A 19204-nucleotide genomic window follows, 5' to 3' on the forward strand; every position below is an offset into this window, starting at 1 on the left:
CCAAACTACTGAAATCTATCTTTAACTTGTCATTTCATCACATAGCTTTCACTAAGATCACCAATGACCTCTGTGGTGGTATTTCTCAGATTTCATCTTCCTTGACTCCTTAGGAATAGACAACTCCTTTGAAACTCCTTTTATTTCCGGCACTGTGCTGTATTCTCAGGGAAGCCTGGAGCAGTTTCCTGATCTGCTTTTAAACCTTTCAATATTCTCAGTGGTCATGGTAAAGTGTAGGCTCACTTCCAAAAGTACAAGATTTTCCAAGACTTGGCCATTGCCAACTTTAAGAACTCATTTCCCGCTTCACCGGAAGATATACGAGGAGCTTTAAGCGTCTAAATAGAAGAACTACAAATTCTTGGACTCTCCAATGGAAACCTTTATCTCCCTCCCGTACCTCAGGTGCAACTCCTACTTATCCTTCATGACTTCAAAACTCACTTCCTCCGGGAACCCTTTCAGATACCCTAAGAATAAAGCTCTTAGTTCATTGTGCGCCAGCGGTGCCTCGGATGTTCTGTATGCCAAGCACTATATTCTGTCCACTATGTTTACATATCTATCTCCCAGTATAGAGAGAGGTCAGGGAAGGCATTCCTTTCGCAGCCTTTTCCTCAGCATTCATCCCGCACAAGGCTAGGCACATGGGTTGCCCTCAGTGAAAATTTGTTGTCTGAACACCGCCCACCTTTGGGTAGTACTCGAATTATCCGGTAAACGGGTGAGTCCCAGGGCTCTCCGCCTGCGTGGCAGGGAGATTTAAAGCCCTCGCACGCTGATTGGCTCCAGCCTCAGGGGTGTGTCCGGGCTCGCCGCGCCGGGGAAGTGCGCAGGCGCGCAGGTCTGGCGAGCGCAGGCGCAAGAAGGGCGCCGCTGGGAGTTCGGCCTGCGGGTGTCCGAGCTGTAGCGGCCGGAGAGGAGTGGCTGGAACTCTGCTTGGTAAGTCTCCAGGAGTGGGGATGAGTGAGCTGGCCGGGGAGAAGATTGGGATCATAATCCCAAGGAGAAAGAGTGTATCGTGACGGTTGAAAAGTTGGTGAGGTCGGGCTTAAGGGGAGGAGGTGGCGCTCTGACCGGGACTGGGCAGGTCCGGCCCTGATCGAGGACGCTGGACGCCGAGAGACTTATCAAGCGGCCAGAGGAGGAAGGGTGGAGGGATGATGGCTCTCTAGACTCTTCCTAGAAACCTAGCAGAGGTAAACTCCCACTGTCTAACTTCCCACCCTCACGGTGTTGTTGCGGTTGGGATTGTATGGTGGCTCCAGTGATCAGAGAAACTCTGAACTAGTTGTTTGAAGGAGGGTTCTGCGGTTCATAGCATTGGAGAGTCCATTCTGTCCACAGAAGTCCAGTTTTACATCGCGGCTTTACTGAAGATACACGAAGGAAAGGGTCGGTAAAAGATCGAATTCCACAGGGTAAGCGGGGCGGGGGAAAGTCCTGGAAAGTGTTTCACATGGGACTTTTTCTCATCGTTAGTGACCACAATGCAAGGAAAGGCAGATGGGAGCTAGAGGAAACCGAAATTCGTCAAAGTTGGGAAAAGAAGATGAGAAAGGAGTATTAACTTACATCTCTCGGGGAAGGGTGGGGGCAATTGGGAGAGGAGAGTATGGAAATTGGCAGCTTCTGACAGTGATCCCTCAGCACTGTGAAAATACTGTAGCCTCTTAGTAGCAGATACTTTAAGAATTGAGAGTGATATTACTCCATCTGCCGTGGTGCCCTTAAGATCGGTTTTTAGATGTCCCAGTGAGATACTGCAAGTATGGCATAGAAATGGTTCTTCCACTTTCTTGTCTTGCCTGGAAATTCTTGAGACATCATTAGCAAGAATACTTTGACATCTCATCTTGAAACATTTCATAGTAAAATTTTTAAATATTACTGTTTCTGCCGCCAGCAAAGTTGATGCCAAGGCATGCAGTGATCACCTGTCATTCATTCCTTTGGCAGAGGTAATGAGGAAAAACACATTCATGTAAATAATTAAGCGAAAAACCTTTTATTACTCTGCTCCTTTGACAGGTTATGTGAAAGTAAATAAAATGATCATATAATTTAACCTACAACTTAAATGTTTATCAGTGTTGCTAGAGTTCTTTTTTTAGATGCTTATGGTATGTGAATATGCACTAGAAAATTGCTTTTGTCTTAGTTCCAGAGTAGGAATGATTTATTTGTGCCATTATTTTTTTTTAACAATATTTACACTCTTTCCTGTAAACAGTAAAATTTCTGTATGCATCTTAGTGTTTGTTTCTTTTACTCTAAATCAACTTTAGTAACAAGCTCACTGAACTACAGGTCACATCTTTTCTAATCATTGGGAACAATACCTTGAGCAAACGAACAGGCCCTGTTGCTCATGGGACAGTTATGGTACTTCACTTGCTTTGAACCATTTGTTTTTTGTTGTTTAGGTCACTAAGTCATGTTGAACTCTTTTGCGACCCCATGGATCGTAACCTGCCAGGTTCCTCTGCCCAAGAATTTCCCAGGCAAAAATACTAGAGTGGGTTGCCATTTTCTTCTCCAGGGGATCTTCTTGAGCTAGGGATCTAACTCACATCTCTTGTTTGCAGGCAGATTGTTTACCACTGAGCCACCAGGGAAGCCCATGAACTATACCGCCATCATAAATTTTGCATTTTAGAAGTTTTACTTTAAATTTTAATAGACTTTTAAAAAACATTACTCTCTTCCAAGGTGATAATCTGTGAAATCATGGTTTAGCTATATTTTATACCTTTTCTGGTACACATTATAATATGTAGCTATTAAGTACATAAACATTGCTTATATAACAAAATCATTTCTTTTCAGCTTTAGTGTATTTTTTAAAATGTTTTTTAATTGAAGGATAATTGCTTTTTACAGAATTTTGTGTTTTTCTGTCATTCATTAACAAGAATCAGCCATAGGTACACCCATGTCCCCTGCCTCCCGAACCTCCCATCTCCCCCTCAGCAAAATCGTTTCTTGTTCTTGCTCTGCACTTTGGAAAATGCTGCTTTGGGCCTAATCTACTCATTTTTAAAATAAAGCGAAAATTGAACTACCTAAACTCTAATGTTGATGGACTCCAAAATTCTCTTAGCCTTGTGATGGCATTCATTATTGTGACACAATTCTAACAAACTTATCTAGTGAAACCAGATAAAAGTAGAATAGCAAAAGGGAAAAAGAGAATTTTGCTCTTTGACATTTTTGTGAAATCAGCTGAATTAAGGTACTTTGTTTTCCTCCTGTGGTTCCTATGTCTTAAACATTCTGAAATCTGTTTTTTAACTGTCTTTGTACTTTGCATTCTGTATGTGTTAGCATTTATAATATCTGACATTGCTTGCATCCAAGAGTGCTGAACTTTTTATTCCAGTGCTGTATTTTGTTTTCAGGTCTGTAGATTGACAGAAAAATAAATGACGGGACTGGTCTTTTCTTTGTCTTGGGGGTGGTGGTGGTAGGGGCTTGGAACAGATGGATCCAGTGCCTCTAACAATTGGAGGAAGTGGATTGTGGAGCCAGGGAACAGCATCTACTGTTCTTTTGTAATATTGGTGGGGGTGGAGATGGGATTCCATTTTACTCATTTAAGTTCACTGACATTTTGGTTTTGATTTCAATTTAGATTGAATTATTACTAAAATATTTAAGTCACTATTCACTATATTTTTCTGGAATTCCTTCATTTTCTTGATTTTTGTGAGTTCTTGGATATAAAACTTGTTTAAAATTTATTTTAACAATGTTTTCACAGTTGAGATTACCTTTAGATTGCCTCTTGATGCTTTTGGTTGCAAAGAATATAATCAATCTGATTTCGGTGTCGACCATCTGGTGATGTCCATGTATGGTCTTCTCTTGTGTTGTTGGAAAAGGGTGTTTGCTATGACTAGTGCGTTCTCTTGGCAAAATCCTATTAGCCTTTGCCCTGCTTCATTCTATACTCCAAGGCCAAATTTGCCTGTTACTCCAGGTGTTTCTTCACTTCCTACTTTTGCATTCCAGTCCCGTATAATGAAAAGGACATCTTTTGGGAGTGTTAGTTCTAGATGGTCCCATCACTTCATGGCAAATAGATGGGGAAACAGTGGAAACAGTGGCTGACTTTATTTTGGGGGGCTCCAAAATCACTGCAGATGGTGATTGCAGCCATGAAATTAAAAGACACTTATTCCTTGGAAGGAAAGTTATGACCAACCTAGACAGCATATTAAAAAGCAGAGACATTACTTTGCCAACAAAGGTCTGTCTAGTCAAGGCTATGGTTTTTCCAGTGGTCATGTATGGATGTGAGAGTTGGACTATAAAGAAAGCTGAACGCCGAAGAATTGATGCTTTTGAACTGTGGTGTTGGAGAAGACTCTTGAGAATCCCTTACATTGCAAGGAGATCCAAGCAGTCCATCCTAAAGGAGACCAGTCCTGGGTGTTCATTGGAGGGTCTGATGTTGAAGCTGAAACTCCCAATACTTTGGCCACCTGATGCGAAGACCTGACTCATGAAAAGACCCTGATGCTGGGAAAGATTGAGGGCAGGAGGTGAAGGGGACAGAGGATGAGATGGCTGGATGGCATCACTGACTCAATGGACATGGGTTTGGGTGGACTCCGGAGTTGGTGATGGACAGGGAGGCCTGGCGTTGCGGCAGTTCATGGGGTCGCAAAGAGTCGGACACGACTGAGTGACTGAACTGAACTTGATGCTTTTAAAATAAAATTCAGGGACTTCTCTGGTGGTCCAGTGGCTAATACTCCATATTTTCAATGCAGGGGGCCCAGGTTTGATCCCCAATCAGGGAACTAGATCCCACATGCTGCAACTAAGAGTTTGATTGCTGCAACTGAAAGACCCTGCATGCCACAATGAAGACCCAGAGCAGCCAAATAAATAGTTTTAAAAAGAAAAAGAAAATCCAAATTTCTTGGTATAGTAGATAAGCCCTTCACAAACTATGTCCTGTCTGCCTGTTAAAGCCACCCTCGCCACTCTGTACACATGCACACACATACATACACGTTTTATTCCTGCATGTCTGTATTGTGGCACTTTTTTTTTTTGACCATGCTATGCAGCTTGTGGAATTTTAGTTCCCTGACCAGGGACTGAACCCAGGCCCTGGCAGTGAAAGCACTGAGTCCTTACTACTGGACTGCCAGGGAATTCCCTGTGACACTTCTTCAATAGTCTAAGATCACAATTTTTGTTTTAGAGTTGATTGTGCTTTGATTCCCAGATCACAATCCTGAGACGTTTCATAATTATTATGAAAAATTATACTTTTACTGAGCACTACATTCTAGCAAGGTTTTAAATTCTTTGTATAAGTTAACTTAGTCCTTACCACAACACTTGAAGTAATTAGTGAGAAAACAAGCACAGAGAAGTTGAGTAAGCCGTAGTCACCATTTGAAACCATTGTGCTTCCAAATACTGGGCACTTAATCACTATACTGTATTGCTTTTTGTATAAACAAGAATGCCATTCAGTCTGCTGTGGGGGAGTATTCCTTTCTGGGGATTTGAATGCTTATGTTTTCTACCTGTGGCATCTGACTCCTCATATCAGAATATTTGAGAAGCTTAACAAAAAGGATCTTAGTGAACTTGGAATCAGGGCCAAAGTACTTGGATGGCTTAGGTGAATGTTTTACTCAAGCAGGATAAAGCCTTGCCAATCATCCCCACCTCACACTTGGTATTTCCCTGGTAGATACCGTAGGTATGTCTGCCAAATTGTGTCTTTCTGTTCCCCAGCAAGTGAATGCTACATTCTTGAGCCTCCTTATCTTTCTTATAAATCATCCCTTTTCTGTTCTCACAGTCTTTCTTTTAGACGTAGTCAGTGTAATTGATTACAATCACATCTAGATCTTCCTTCCCAGGATTATATCCTGGTTACTTAGAGTATAATTGTGGAAATCCCAAGGTTGAGCAGGACTTGAAAACTTGGTGTTGTACATCAAGCAATTAAGTTATAATAGATGTTTCTGTAAAGCTGAAGTGTAATTTTGATCATTTTGATTAGTCGTTTTAGTGGTACTTTCTCCCTCAACAGTATTATTTCTGTCTTGAATCATGTGCTTCGGTGGTCTTTGAAACCAAGATATTTAATAGATATGATTCAGAGGTGTACTTCTTATATTTGCATAGTGTTTTTTTTGGCGGTGGGGAGCGGGGAGGGCTTGGTATAAGAATAAAGTTGTTCCTGTAGGAGGAAGTAGAAAGGAGACTTGAGAGAGGAAGTGAAAGGAGGAACCTAACATTAAATAAGACTCTCGTCTCATCTAAGTGCCTTCAGGAAGAATTAAATTTCCTAATCAGAGCATGGATTCTTTTTGGCCTCTCTAGGATGTTTAGAGTATTTTGGAATACCATGTGCCTGTACTTGTACTCACATGGTATTCCCATGTACACACTGGAATACCATGTGAGTATACATGTGAACATTTTTTCTTATTTTCTTCCTTCCTTGTGTGTCAGCACTTCTAATGTTTCATGTTAAAAAAAGAATTTAAGAATGAAATCTAAAGAAAAACTAAATTCTTTTATGCAGTAAGTGATGGTTCATATCTGAACTGCTTCATTCTCTGTAATCCTTTTTTTTCTATTCTTTCTATTTATCCTCTATTTTTCATCTTTAGGAGTCTTCAAAAAAAAAGAGCTGCTTAAGTGTAGTGTGTGCACACACACACGCATGCTCCATCATGTCCAACTCTTTTGCAACCCCATGGACTGCAGCCCACCAGACTCCTCTGTCCATGGAATTCTGCAAGCAAGAATGCTGGAGTGGGTTCCTAGTTCCTCTTCCAAGGGATCTTCCCCACCCAGGGATCGAACCCATGTCTTCTGCATCTCCTGCATCTGCAGGAAGATTGTTTATCACTGTGCCACCTAGGAAGCCCGTTTTGTGCATATACTTTTACTTTGTTAGGTGCCATCCTAGACACCTAATAATTCATGACATGAGATACCACATGTGAGGTAGGGATGATTGGCAAGGCTTCCAACAGCCTGAATGAAATATTCACTACAACCGTCCAAGTATTATGGCTCTGATTCTAAGTTTGCCTGGAAGCTTTCTGATTAGCTTCTCAAACATTCTGATACTAGGAGTCAGATGCCATGGAGGATGTAACAAATAACATGAGTGAAAATGGGTAAATTCATTAATAATTGTTATTTCATGAGTCTTTACTCTGTGCTAAGCATGTTATGTAGCTTAACTATTAATAACTTTATTTCTGAAACAACCCTCTTGGTAGAACTGTTATCCTAATGAATGAGGAAACTGAGACTTGAATAGGTTAAGTAAATTGCCTGAGTACCAGAGCTAGAATGAATTCAGGGTCTATCTGACATCAGAGTCTGTGTTATGAAACCACTACATTATGCTCATTCAACACAGTGTTTAAAGTATCTCACATTATCTGGGAGTAGCAAGTTTAGTCACTGGAGAATTATAGCTGAAATCATATTCAACCCAACTAGGCCTTGACAGCATTTCAGATGGTCTTCGCCTCAGTCTGGGAAGACTGTAGTCCTATAGAGAGGTAGAATTTATGTGCATAAAACAACTAGAAAACTGAAGTGAAATGGAAAACTGTGTATATTTGGAGGCAATAGAGAAGAATGCTTTATTTTGCATATCCTAACTACAGTGTAGCATAAAATACACATTGCAAAAGAAACAAAGGTAATTTTCTTAATATCAGATATGTTCCTTTACTTGACAACAGATGCTTGAAAAATGCTTGTGGTATGTATTGAGAGAGACGTGTTCTAGGACCAGGGTTCCTTTCTGCTGTGCTTTCAGACTAGGTAGGCTGCTGACTCCTCCTGCTCTCCATCTTGCTCTCCAAGAGTTTTCAGTTCTCTTGGGGAGGTCACCATAGCTACATGGTACTTTTTACACATTCCCTTCTGACAGCCCTGGCCTACAGTTTCCCTTTTCAGCTGGACTCTGTTCCCTCTTGCCATCTTATGACCACACTCCTCTGCCTTTTCTTTCCCAGCTGCCATCAAGTCTGTTCCAAAAAGTATACCCCCACCTCCACCACTTCTCCAGTAAGGATTGTGTAATATATAGATAGCCTAAGAATTACACTTTATTCTCATAGCATAAAAAAGTTAGACTAGGTGATCTCTGAGGTTTATTTCCCTTTAGAGGTAGTTCTCTGAGATGAGAATTGAAAAGAAATTTTATTCACACATAATTGGTTAATTAACCAGAAAATTTCTGTAGGCTTATATTTTCCAGTTGGTGTTCTGTGGAACCATGGATTCTTTGGGATTAATAAAAAGCATTATTGGTAGGAAAGGTTTTATGGTCATCTATGTGTGAGTGGAAGTGAGAAATAGATTTAAGGGACTAGATCTGATAGACAGAGTGCCTGATGAACTATGGACGGAGGTTCATGACATTGTACAGGAGACAGGGATCAAGACCATCCCCAAGAAAAAGAAATGCAAAAAAGCAAAAGGGCTGTCTGAGGAGGCCTTACAAATAGCTGTAAAAAGAAGAGAAGCAAAAAGCAAAGGAGAAAAGGAAAGATATACCCATTTGAATGCAGAGTTCCAAAGAATAGCAAGGAGAAATAAGAAAGCCTTCCTCAGTGATCAATGCAAAGAAATAGAGGAAAACAATAGAATGGGAAAGACTACAGATCTCTTCAAGAAAATCAGAGATACCAAGGCAACATTTCATGCAAAGATGGGCTTAATAAAGGACAGAAATGGTAGGGACCTAACAGAAGCAGAAGATATTAAGAAGTGGCAAGAATACACAGAAGAACTGTACAAAAAAGATCTTCACAACCCAGATAATCACAAAGGTGTGATCACTCACACTCACCTAGAGACAGACATCCTGGAATGTAAAGGCAGGTGGGCCTTAGCAAGCATCACTACAAACAAAGCTAGTGGAGGTGATGGAATTCCAGTTGAGCTATTTCAAACCCTAAAAAATGATGCTGTGAAAGTGCTGCACTCAATATGTCAGCAAATTTGGAAAACTCAGCAGTGGCCACAGGACTGGAAAAGGTCAGTTTTCATTCCAGTCCCAAAGAAAGGCAATGCCAAAGAATGCTCAAACTACCACACAATTGCACTCATCTCACACACTAGTAAAGTAACGCTCAAAATTCTCCAAGCCAGGCTTCAGCAATATGTGAACTGTGATGTTCCAGCTGGTTTTAGAAAAGGCAGAGGAACTAGACATCAAATTTCCAACATCTGCTGGATCACGGAAAAAGCAAGAGAGTTTCAGAAAAACATCTATTTCTGCTTTATTGACTATGCCAAAGCCTTTGACTGTGTGGATCACAATAAACTGGAAAATTCTGAAAGAGATGGGGATACCAGACCACCTGACCTGCCTCTTGAGAAACCTGTATACAGGTCAGGAAGCAACAGTTAGAACTGGACATGGAACAACAGACTGGTTCCAAATAGGAAAAGGAGTACGTCAAGGCTGTATATTGTCACTCTGCTTATTTAACTTATATGCAGAGTACATCATGAGAAATGCTGGGCTGGAGGAAGCATGAGCTGGAATGAAGATTGCTGGGAGAAATATCAATAACCTCAGATATGCAGATGACACCACCCTTATGGCAGAAAGTGAGGAAGAACTAAAGAGCCTCTTGATGAAAGTGCAAGAGGAGAGTGAAAAAGCTGGCTTAATGCTCAACATTCAGAAAACTAAGATTATGGCATCTGGTCCCAATAGATGGGGAAACAGTGGAAACAGTGGCTGACTTTTTCTGGGCTCCAAAATCACCGCAGATGGTGATTGCAGCCATGAAATTAAAAGATGCTTACTCCTTGGAAGGAAAGTTGTGACCAACCTAGACAGCATATTCAAAAGCAGAGACGTTACTTTGCCAACAAAGGTCTGTCTGGTCAAGGCTATGTTTTTTCTGGTAGTCATGTATGGATGTGAGAGTTGGACTGTGAAGAAAGCTGAGCGCCAAAGAATTGATGCTTTTGAACTGTGGTGTTGGAGAAGACTCCTTAGAATCCCTTGGACTGCAAGCAGATCCAACCAGTCCATCCTAAAGGAGATCAGTCCTGGGTGTTCATTGGAGGGACTGATGTTGAAGCTGAAACTCCAATAGTTTGGCCAGCTCATTCGAAGAGCTGACTCATTGGAAAAGACCCTGATGCTGGGAAAGATTGAGGGCAGGAGGAGAAGGGGACGACAGAGAATGAGATGGTTGGATGGCATCACCAACACAGTGGACATGGGTTTGGGTGGACTCTGGGAGTTGGTGATGGACAGGGAGGCCTGGCGTGTTGTGGTTCATGGGGTCGCAAAGAGTTGGACACAACTGAGTGACTGAACTGAACTGAACTGAATGTGTGAGTGGGACAAAGTTGAACAAATTTCTTCACTGCTTAAGACTTGTGATTTCCAGTCAAGAATTTAATGAGCCAGCCAGTCTATAATGTGAGGATATACATGAACACTAGGAGGAGATGGGAAGGTATAAGAGTTAAATATCTTCATTGTAGACAGTCAGTGGATGATACCCAAAATTGACAAATATCAAGAAACAACACCATAAGCATGATTTAGAGATTGGGAGTTAAATACTAAAATGACTAATACTGTTGAAAATTTTTCTCTGGGGTCTTGGGAGCAGGAATTGGTTTGGGGGAAGAGGGAGGGCAGGGGAACTGCTATTTATTACTGCTGTAGAGCTATTTGATATCTCAAACCATGTGTATATACTTCATTAAAATTAAACATGGAAGAATATCACAGCTTCAGAAATAATTTTTGATAACTGAATGACATTCCATCATGTAGTTACACCATACACTTTCAATCAGATCTCTTATCATTGGTTATATAGACCTCTTTGAATTTTTTAACATTATAAATAATATTGGCACTAAGGTATTTTTGTCTTATCTGTGATTTTCTTCTAAATTGATAAAAATGAGAAAAGCCCAGAGAAGAGGGATATTTTAATTTTTCTTGTATATATTTCATTATCCTTTGAGAATTTTGATTTTTTAATCAGCATTTTATCTTCTTAAATAGTGTTCAAGTTAAACTTTAATTGAATAGGAGTAAGAATTGAAATGGCCAGATAATCTGGATGCAAAATCCATCACTGCTTCCACTTTTCTGCCTTCTATTTTTCATGAAGTGATGGGAGCAGATGTCACAATCTTGGTTTTTTTAATGTTGAGTTTTAAGCCAGCTTTTTGACTCTCCTTTTCCACTTTCATTTAGAGTCTCTTTAGTTCCTCTTCACTTTCTGCCATTAAAGTGGTTCATCTGCATATCTGAGGTTGTTGATATTAAACTATACATATTTTTAATGTAGCATTAAGACTTATTGATAGAAATAATAGTGTTTAACCTTTTGTAATGACCATTTTAAGTCTTTCCAGAAAATCAGCGTTTTCAAATATACTAGCATGTAAATAATGCATTGGTTATTGTCTTATTTAAATTTCGCTTTCTATTACACAGTTACTAATAATAGCCAGGAATACCAGTTTTAAAGTAATTTTCTCTCATTACAAGAAGTAAAATTTGAAGTTTTTTTCTTTTAAAAATACAGAAATACATGTTTTCAGAATTCCAAGAAATTGGAAGAAGTTAATGAAGAAGGCTATAAGATGTATTTCTTAACATGGTTGTTCTGCCATTTTCCAACCATTTTTCTTACTGGAAAAGAAAGGTGATCTATTTAATGTAAAATATACTTTTTATTTCAGTGGTGCCTACTCTCTAGCTGCTATCATATATTATTTTAACTAAATCTCTAACTTAGATTTTACACTGTGGCAGAGAATAGTTTGTTTAGCATAGGAAAAGCTACAAAATTAATGTTTTCCTTCCTGTCTTCCTTTTAATTCCTACTCAAACTTTTTTCTTTTATTAGTCTATTCTTTCTCATAATCTTTCTCTACTCTTAAGACTTTTTCAGTTTTTTTTAAATTTAAGATATTATTCATATAACTTAAAATTCACCATTTTAAAGTACACCATTTAGCAGCTTTTAGCATATTCGTATGACTGGAACCATCACCACTAATTCCAGAACATTTCCATTATCCCCAAACAGCCCCATACCTATTGATAGTCAGTCCCACCTCCCCCTACCCTGGCAACAACTAATCTACTTTCTGCCTTTATGGATTTATCTATTTTGGACATTTTATATAAATGGCATTATACAATATGGGGCCTTTTGTATCTGGCTTTGTTCAGTAAGAATTAGGCTTTTGAGGCTCATACATGTTATAGCCTTTTTATACAGTTCACAGGGTTCTCATGGCAAGTATACTAGAGTGGTTTGCCATTCCCTCCTCTAGTGGATCACATTTTCTCAGAACTCTACACTATGACCCATCCGTCTTGAGTGGCCCTGCACAGTACGGCTCCTAGCTTCATTGAGCTCCTTTGCCATGACAAGGCAGTGATGTGGAAACAAAGAGATGGGATTAAAGAGATGGGAATACCAGACCATCTTAACCTGTGTCCTGAGAAACCTGTATGTGAGTCAAGAACAACAGTTAGAACCTTGTATGGAACAACTGACTGGTTCAAGATTGAGAAAGGAGTATGACAAGGCTGTTTATTGTCATCCTGTTTATTTAACTTATACTTAGAACATGTAATACAAAATGCTGGACTGGATGAATTACAAACTGGAATCAATCAAGATTGCCGGGAGAAATACCGACAACCTCAGATATGTGGATGATATCACTTTAGTGGCAGAAAGTGAAGAGGAACTAAAGAGCCTCTTGATGAGGGTGAAAGAAGAGAGTGAAAAAGCCAGTTAAAACTCTGTATTAAAAAAACTAAGATCATGGCATCCAGTCCCATCACTTCATGTCAGATGGAAGAGGAAAAGATGGAAGCAGTGACAGGTTTCCTCTTCTTGGGCTTTGAAATCACTGCCGATGGTGGCTGCAGTCATGAAATTAGAAGACAGTTGCTTCTTGGCAGGAAAGCTATAACAAACCTAGACAGTGACAAAAGCAGAGACATCACTTTTGCCGAAAAGGTCCATATAGTCAAGGCTGTGGTCTTCCCAGGAGCCATGTATGGATGTGAGATCTGGACCATAAAAGAAGGCAGAATGCTGAAGAATTGATGCTTTTGAACTGTGGTGCTGGAGAAGACTCTTCAGAGTCCCGTGGACTGCAAGGAGATACTTTGGCCACCTGATGCAAAGAGCTGACTCATTGGAAAAGACCCTGATGCTGGGAAAGATTGAAAACAGAAGGAGAAGAGGGTGACAGGGGATGAGATGGTTGGGTGTCATCACTGATTCAATGGACATGAACTTGGGCAAGCTCCAGAAGATGGTGGGGAACAAGCAAGCATGGCGTGCTGTAGTCCATAAGATTGCCGAGTCAGACTCTACTTGGCAACTGAACAAGAACAACATGTTATAGCATGTAACATTCCTTTCTGTGGCTGAATGATACTCCATTGTATGGACATTTGAGTTTTTCCCTGCGTTTTCTTTTTTTAACTGAAGTATGTGTGTAGTTGCTAAGTCATGTCCGACTCTTTGCGACCCCGTGGACTGTAGCCTGCCAGGCTCCCCTATCCATGGGATTCTCCAAGCAAGAATACTGGAGTGGGTTGCCATTTCCTCCTCCAGGAATTGAAGTATAGTTGATTTATAATACTGTGTTAGTTTTGGGTATACAGCATAGTGATTCAGTTATTTCTTGTTTTAGATTATATTCCACTATTGGTTATTGCAGGATTATAATTCCCTATGCTAGACAGTAAATCCTGGTTGTTTTATCTAGTTCATATATAGTAGTTTGTACCAGTTAATCCCTTACTCCTAATTGTCCGTCCCTCCTGCCTCCCCTTTGGTAACCATAAGTTTGTTTTCTGTGTCTGTGAGTCTGTTTCTATTCTGTATATAAATTCATTTGTATTATTTTTTAGATTCCACATATAAGCGATATCATATAGTATTTGTCTTGCTCATTTGTCATTTCATTAAGCATGATCTCCAGGTCCACCCATGTTGCTGCAAATAGCAATATTTCATTCTTTTTTATAGCTGAGTAATGTTTCATGATATATGTATATACCACATCTTCTTGAAGTACTCATCTGTGAGTGGACACTTGGGTTGTTTCCATGTCTTGGCTATTGTAAATAGTGCTGCTGTGAAATTGCGGTGCATGTACCTTTTTGAATTAGTTTTCATTTTTTCCAGATACATACCTAGGAACTGGGATTGCTGGGTTGTATGGTAGCATTATTTTTTTCAGGACCCTCCATACTATTTTTCATGGTGGCTGCAGCAATTTACTTTCCCACCAACAGTGTAGGAGGGTTCCCTTTTCTCCACACTTTCTCTCACATTTATTATTTATAAACTTTTTGATGATGGCCATTCTGACTGGTGTGAGGTGACACCTCATTGTGATTTTGATTTACATTTCTCTAATAATTAGGGATATTGATTGTTTTGGCCACACCCTGCAGCGTGTGGGATCTTGGTTCCCCAAACAGAGATTGAACCCAGGCCCTCAGCAGTGAGAGCACAGAGTCCTAACCACTGGACCACCAGGGGAATTCCCTTTTGATATGATTTTAAATGGAAATTTTTTTATTGCTTTCTCTTTCTGATATTTCATTATTAGTATAAAGAAATTCAACAGATCTCTCTATTAATCTTGTATCCTGCTGCCTTTCTGAATTCATTTAATAGTTCTGGTACATGTATGGATGTGAGAGTTGGACTGTGAAGAAGGCTGAGCGTCAAATAATTGATGCTTTTGAACTGTGGTGTTGGAGAAGACTCTTGAGAGTCCCTTGGACTGCAAGGAGATCCAACCAGTCCATTCTGAAGGAGATTTCTTGGGATTTCTTTGGAAGGAGTGATGCTAAAGCTGAAACTCCAGTACTTTGGCCACCTCATGCAAAGAGTTGACTCATTGGAAAAGACTCTGATGCTGGGAGGGATTGGGGGCAGGAGGAGAAGGGGACGACAGAGGATGAGATGGCTGGATGGCATCACTGACTCGATGGATGTGAGTCTCAGTGAACTCCAGGAGTTGGTGATGGACAGGGAGGCCTGGCGTGCTGCGATTCACGGGGTCGCAAAGAGTCGGACACAACTGAGTGACTGATCTGATCTGAAGGTTTCTCTTGGAGAAGGAAGTGGCAACCCACTCCAGTATTCTTGCTTAGAAAATTCCATGGACAGAGGAGCCTGGCAGGTCACAGCTCGTGGGGCTGCAAAGAGTTGGCCATGACAGCACACACAAGGAGTAAGGGTTCTCTGTATAGATATCTGTCATTGTTGTTCAGTTGCTAAGTCGTGTCCATGGACTACGGCACACCAGCCTTCTCTGACCTTCACTATCTTCTGGAGTTTGCTCAAACTCATGTCCACTGAGTCGGTAATGCCATCCAACCATCTCATCCTCTGTCACACCATCTCCTCTTGCCCTCAATCTTTCCCAGCATCAGGGTCTTTTCCAGTGAGTCAGCTGTTTGCATCAAGTGGCCAAATTATTGAGTCTATAACATCAATCCTTCCAATGAATATTCAGGGTTGATTTCCTTTAGGATTGACTGGTTTGATCTCCTTGCAGTCCAAGGGACTCTCAAGTCTTCTCCAGCCCCACAGTTTGAAAGCATCAATTCTTTGGCACCCATATCATCTGCCAATAGTGATAGTTTTATCTTTTCCCTTCTTTGAGGGTAAGTTTGGTATTGCTGAATCCTTTTAATTTTTGCTTGTCTGAGAAATTCTTTAACTCTCCTATTCTACTTGATAATCTTACTAGGTAGAGTATTCTAGGTTGCAGGCTTTTCCCTTTCAGCACTTTGAAATATATCATGCCACTCCCTTTTGGCCTGCAGAGTTTCTGGAGAGAAATCAGCTGATACCCTTATGGGACTTTCCTTATAACTGATACTTTGTTTTTTTCTTTCTCCTTTAAAATTCTCTTTTACTTTTGCCATTTTAATTATGATATATCTTGGTGTGGGTCTGTTTCGATTCATCTTGTTTGAAACCCCTGTGCTTCTGTTCCTGAATGTCTGTTTCCTTTAGGTTTGGGAAGATTTTAGCCATAACTTCTTTAAACATTTTTGGTCTACTTCTCTCCTCCTTTTGAATCCTCTGTTATTCATAGGTTGGCACATTTTTCTATTTTCCGTAGATCTTGTATGTTGCTTTCTTTTTTCCTTGTCATTTGTCTTTTTGTTGTTCTGACTGGGTGATTTCCATTATTTTATCTTCCAGATCACTTGTTTGTTTTTGTGTCCTTTAGTCAGCTATTCATTGCTTCTGGATTGCTTTTATCTCAGCAGTTGAATTATCTATTTTGACTGGTTTATCTTTATATTTTCTAGATCTTTGTAACAGTGACCTGTGTTTCTGTTGATTGATTGTTGTTGTTGTGTAGTTGCAAGTCATGTCCAACTCTTTTGCAACCCCATGGACTGTATCCTGCCAGGCTCCTCTGTCTATGCGATTTCCCAGGTAAGAATACTGGAGTGGGTTGACATTTCCTTCGCTAGGGGATCTTCCAGATGATCTTTGAGCCTCCTAAGCCCTGGATTTCTACTGATAATCTTTCTGAATTCATTAGCATTTTTATTGCTGCCTTTTGAACTCAGGATCTGAAGCGACTTAGCAGCAGCAGCAGATGATACCATGCAAGACTCTGTTCACCCTGATTGTTGGCAAGCCAGTACACGTGCACTCCTCTGAGTAGAGTCTAGGCTTCTCCAGCTCTTCATTCTGTCATGTTGGTTCTCCCTGCAGCCAGTAGAGCTTGTCTCCTTTGTGCACAGGTCTGAGATGCCCACATTGTTTCTTTACCTGCCCATTTCCCATGGCGAGAGTCTGCCCCTGCAGACCTTCTCTTTCTTCAGGATCCTTCCCAGGATGTAGATTCCAACCTGATGCCTTTTTCCATCCTTCCCTGTTAAATGGAGATCTCTCTTGTAGCTTTTGTTGCATAGGGATTTCCAGCAATTTTCCTTGAGAATTGTTGCACATGTAGACATATTTTTGGGGTGGGGGAGGTGAGCTCAGTGTCCTCCTACTCTGCCGTCTTTATCCCCCTCTCGTTTTTTTTCCCTACTTTTTGGCTATTACGAATGGTGCTGCTTTGAACATTGCTGTACCAGTTTTTCTGTGGACAGTATTTTCATTTCTTTCTAACATGTAGGAATAAAATTGCTGGATCATACGGTAATTCTGTGTTTAACTTTTTGAAGCCTAAGTTGTTCTAGTCTTGGGTCGTTAAGTGCTAGTAATGTTTTTCCTCCATTAAGTACCAGAATTGTAACAGGGTAGAATATCATCCATTAGTACTTATTTGTACATCAAAAAGCCAAAACTTTTATCTGAAACAGTGGTTTTCAACCTTGGCTGCACATTGGAATCACCTGAGGAACTTTAAAACCTACTGATACCTGGCTCCCACCCCCAGAGATGCTGATTTAATTCATGTGAGCAGCAGCTTTGGCCTCCAAATTTATAAAGGCTCATCAGGTGATTATAATGTGTAGCCAATGCTGGAAAACATAGCTCTAAAATGTACTCTAATACTGAAGTTAGGCTTTGCAACTTGAAAAACAGATGGCAGGTATTGCAGGAAAGAAAGTGGGGCACGAGAGGATTTTCACATCCCAGGTCTTAGGCAAGTTCCTGGGATGGCCACCTATTGTGGGTGCTTGACTTCACACTGGAAAGAATTCAAGGGCAAGCCATGGTAAAGTGAAAAAAGTTTTATTCAGGGAAATACACACTCCACAGACAGAATGTGGCCCATTCATATACAGAATGAGAGGCCCCTGGGCACAGGGGAATTGTCAGTTTTTATAGGGGTTTGCAGTTTTATAGGCTGAGTGGGAGGATTATTCCAACTCTTTTAGAAAACGGTTGGGGATTTCCAGGAATTGGGTCACCGTCCACTTTTTGGCCATTTATGGTCAGCCTTGGAACTGTTATGGTGCCTATGGGTGTGTCATTTAGCTTGCAGGTGTATTGATATTGTAAGGAGTGTATGCTGAGGCTCAAGGCCTAGAAGTCAGTTATCCACCATCTTGAACTTAGTTGGTTGTAACCAGTTTATGTCTTCAGTGGCTATCATTCTTTTAAAGGTTGTGCCCTGGCCCTTTCCTGTCTCACAGGGACTTCATGTATATACTGGTTGCTCCTTGAACAAGGTGAGTTTAAACTGGGTGTGTACAGTTATACTTAGATTCCCCCCCCCCCAATAAATTCCTACTACAGTACTAACCTAGGCCATGCATTGTTAAAGGGTCAACTGTATTTTCTTGGGGCAGAGATTCTTTGTGGCTACAGAGTTGATTGACTTAATAATATGGCTCTCTATTCTCCATGTAATATGCTTAATAGTAATTGAAAACATATGCTCTGGAGCAGTCTGCCTAGGTTTCATCCTTGCTCTACTGTGTGACCTTGCAAAAGTTGCTTAGCCTCACTGTTCCTTAGTTTGTACATATGTAAAATGTGGGATTAAATAGTGTTTGCTGTGGTCTTAATGTTTGTGTGTCCTCCCCTCCAAAATTCGTATGTTTAAAATCCAAATTGCAGGATGTGATGGTGTTAGTAGATAGGGCATTTGGTTCGTGCTTAAACCATGAGGGTGGAACTCTCATTAGTAGGAAGAGTGTCTTATAAAAATGACTCCTGAGTTGCTAGCTCCTCCCACCATGTGAGGATGCTCCAGCTTTAATCATAAAGAGGGTCCTCACAAGAACTTGTCAAATACCCAGTCTGGTATTTTGTTATTGTAGCCTTAATGGACTAGGTGTTGTAACAATTAAATGAATGTGTGTATGTGTATTTATATATATTTTTTGTTTCTAGAATAATGTATGTATAATGCTTTATAAGTGTTAACCATTGTAGTTAGAGTCCTCTCAATCCCCTACCCACTATCTAGACTTTCAAAATGATGAATAAAGATTATTAAAAAGTTAGCTGTCATTTACAAGTTTTTTTGTATATTTAAAAATTTTTTCCTAATAAAAGTTAAGAAAGTAACATAATGACCCTCCATGTATTATTCACCCAGCTTCAGTGATCATGGCCATTCTTACATCTTTTATAAACTCCCACTCATCTCCTTACTTTCAAATTATTTTAAGGAAAATTCTGCAGACTTTTATTTAAATAGCTTCTTTTTTAAATTTATTTGG

The 19204-nt window shown here is 40.3% G+C and overlaps 1 protein-coding gene across 4 annotated transcripts in view; it reads left to right on the plus strand.

Moving 5' to 3' along the window:
- The first annotated feature begins 785 nt into the window (after positions 1-785).
- The window catches only part of SNAP23 (synaptosome associated protein 23), a 40330-nt gene continuing 21911 nt past the window's right edge, over positions 786-19204 (plus strand). For 2 of the 4 annotated variants that reach the window (XM_055537503.1, XM_055537506.1), the window contains exon 1: positions 786-945. The gene's annotated coding sequence lies outside the window, so the exon portion shown is untranslated. Of the gene's footprint in view, positions 946-16378; positions 16509-18139; positions 18206-19204 lie in introns of all 4 variants that reach the window. The other 2 variants (XM_055537505.1, XM_055537504.1) reach the window with 2 other exon arrangements.

Source organism: Bubalus kerabau, chromosome 10 (genome assembly GCF_029407905.1).
Source record: "Bubalus kerabau isolate K-KA32 ecotype Philippines breed swamp buffalo chromosome 10, PCC_UOA_SB_1v2, whole genome shotgun sequence".
NCBI lineage: Eukaryota > Metazoa > Chordata > Mammalia > Artiodactyla > Bovidae > Bubalus > Bubalus kerabau.